The sequence below is a fragment of the Triticum urartu genome, chromosome 6 (assembly GCF_003073215.2).
Source record: "Triticum urartu cultivar G1812 chromosome 6, Tu2.1, whole genome shotgun sequence".
NCBI lineage: Eukaryota > Viridiplantae > Streptophyta > Magnoliopsida > Poales > Poaceae > Triticum > Triticum urartu.
Window position 1 is genome coordinate 57,478,949 of NC_053027.1, and position 3,309 is coordinate 57,482,257.

The 3,309-nt window shown below is 48.2% G+C and overlaps 1 pseudogene; it reads right to left on the bottom strand.

Moving 5' to 3' along the window:
* Window positions 1–890: 890 nt before the first annotated feature.
* Window positions 891–2,173, bottom strand: LOC125515035 (annotated as a pseudogene).
* Between the last annotated feature and the right edge of the window lie 1,136 nt (window positions 2,174–3,309).

The following is a 3,309-nucleotide window of genomic DNA, read 5'->3' on the forward strand; positions in this document are numbered from 1 at the left end:
TCTATATCTGACGGATAAAAGCAAACTATGGCAATTTTGTAAAAAGATACCCGCACCTCTCTCTCCACACTTGCAGATAAGGACTTCCCTCGTTCATCCTTTTCTCTCACAAAATAAAATACTCATACAAATGCATCTTGACGTTCCGTGCAACGTATGGGCATCTTGCTAGTATGAGAAAGAAAATGAGGATTGTGACTGCGTGGATGGACATATAGAGACTCAAAGCGGACACATCGGCTAACTGATTGAGCGCGTCCACAGGCGTTTGAGGGATCGAATTAGAGATACGTGGCTGAAGATGCTCTAACCTTTGAAGATAGAACTCAAGTCGATAAAGCACTCTAGGTTGAAATCATCCACTCCCACCCGATTCGTTGACTCTCACAATCCAATAGAGAGCTCGAACAAGGTGGAAGATTCTTCTTCTGAGTAGGTCTTGAATAAGCTTCACGAGTAGAGTGTTTAATTAGTCTTGGGGGGGAGAATGCGCATAGACTCTATTGATACTACGTAATTTTCTCCCTTGTCTTGATCTTTGACTTAATCTTTTATATATTTTTTACATATTGACCATGAAGGCTTGATTGAACTTTGGCCGACTGGGATGACTTGCTTGGACACAGGAGAATTTTTTTTGGACTATTGTTGACAATCTTGACTTGTGTTGACTGGCCTTAACTTTCTTTGGCCATCCTACATAGTCAAACTGGCCGACAAACGGTGACGGCCAACAGAAATCACGAAGCTGATCCCCCGACGGAGCTTGTGGAGCCATGGACGGATTCGGAGGTCAAAGGCAACGTACATCGTCCGTCAGACTTAGCGAGCAACTTTACAACTGAACAAATGTACTCAGGTACGAACAAGACACCGATTACATCGTACTATTTTGTGAAGGAAAATCATCTTATTCCAAATACACGCCTATAATAACACATACGGTTGTTCGTTTGCACACTATCCTGATCTGCCCTGCCTTTCATAGACCGAGTGTACAAGAAATGCGCATGTAAACACAACACTTAGATTAATTATTGGGTACAAACAATACATGACTTGAAATGCATACCTATAGGCAGTAGTAGTAGGAAAATTACCACGTACTGTACGATTGCAAGCGATTTAGCAGCGGCGTACGGATGATGACCTCGCAGTCGCAGCGATTAGAAGGCCACTTCCGCGTTGGCAAACTCCTCTCTCTTCTGGCTCACGTCCGCCACCATCTCGCCGAACCTGCAGGGTGGGCTGACCACCGGCACCGTGCCCCGCGCGCACTGTCCACCACGCCCGTTGCGAAGTCCATTCGCATGCATGTCGCTGGACTTCTGCGCGATGATGACAGAGTTCACCACGTCGTCGTCGGGGTGACACACGGCGAGCACCTCGAACCCGCCTCGGCCGATGTCCTGGGGATCGACGATCGGGTACAGGAACCCACGCGCCCCGTGCGCGCTCCGCACGACGAGGGCCGCCCCGTCCGCCATGTGCGCGCCAAGGTGTGCGATCACCTTGGCCTTGTCCTCGGCAGCCATGCCCACGAGCGCGGCCAGGAAGACGACGTCGTACGTGGCGAGCTCGTCGATGAGGTCCGCTACGTCGGCGGTGTGGAATGACATGCGTGCGCCCACGTCCTTGTCGGCGCGGAACAGCTTGCTCGCACGGTCGTTGGCCGCGCCACACAGGTCGTAGTTGTCGAACACCGCGTCGGGCAGGTGGCGTGCGGCGAGGACGTACGAGCTGAACGGCAGCGGGCCGGAGCCGATGAAGGCGACACGGGCCGGGGCGATGCCGCCGGGGACGTAGCGCGCCAGGAGCTCGTACTCCAGCTTGCTGAGGTTGATGTAGTTGCTGTAGTAGGGGAAGACGCCGAGGTGGTCGAGCGGGTTGTCGAAGGCGGCGAGCATGTCGGAGTAGTGCGCCTCCAGCTTCCCCTCGGCCTCGGAGCAGAGGCGGATGAGGCCCTCCCGCATCGCCTGCGCCTCCGGGCCGAGCTTGGTCACGTCCACGGGGCTCGGGGGGACGCACGCGGTGACCAGGTCGGTGAAGAGCGCGTCGACGTCGGGGGACGGGCTGAGCGAGGGCAGCTTGGCGATGGCGGCGTGGAGGCGGTGATCTTCTGGACCAGGGCATCGACCTCCTTGTTCTGGGCATCCATGTTAGTGTGTTCTTGCCTTGGTACCTGACGCGTGATGAGCTTCTGAGACACAGTAGTGGAGTGGTCGATCGAGCTGCTTGATGAACTGGAACGAGCAGCACGGGGTATATGTAGGCTGTAGCGGCCGTCTAGAGCACTGATCGATGGAGATGGAAATTGGAAAAGCTGTGCATGCATGCAAGCTTCACGCGTCCATGCCCAATATGGCTGGTTTCATGCCTCTGCTCTGACGTCCGGCTTTGAAGTGGACAGCGTTTTCTATGTCCTTTTCCTCTAGATCACATTTTTCAGATTTCGCACCCCAAAAAAAAGATCACATTTTTCAGATAATATAAAGAGTGTACACAAATTGCTTATTTAGGCTGATTACTACTCGCGAGATCGATCCATATTCTTGCCCAAGCTGAGCTTCTATGTAACAAGAAAAATGTCGCCATTAGAAAATAAATTTACTTTATTCTTTTATTAAAATGAAACTGAACTTTATGGAAAACCCTATTTGAGGCGTGATGCAGCACCGTTATTACCCAAACAAAGATATTTATCAAAATATAAAAAAAGCTGAATCATTTTACTTTCTATTCATTTGTATATTCAGTTTTGCTAAGTCTCAGTCGACTGAAACTTGGTTATGTCTCAGTCGATGCTATATTCTTTCGATCTTGCATGGGGATCCAAGCAAAATTTTGTTTTTAGCTTTCTTCTTCTTATGTACTATACGTCACTTGACTGAGACTTGGTTAAATCTCAGTCGAATGAAACCTAGCCACACCTTTGTATATTTCTTTAAAACAAAAATGAAACAACTCTCTTGTTCCATAGCTGTTTGAGTGAATTCCATTGAAAATCTATGTCTATAAGAAAGTATCGAAGTCCTTACTTCACATAGAACTAAAATCCTACTATCTATAATTACCTAAGTTTTACTCCCTCCGTCTCATAATGTAAGACGTTTTTTGACTCGCATTATGGGACGGGCGGAGTAGAAAGTAGTTGCGGCTTCACATAGGGGGGCCGACAACTCCTTCTTCATTTATTTTCTTATCATTTCAAGTTTATTTCTTCAAGTCTATTTTTATTTTAACATAAATTTTCAGAATTTTTAAAAATAGCACTTTTTAAAAAATTGTTCAAAATATAAAAAAATCATG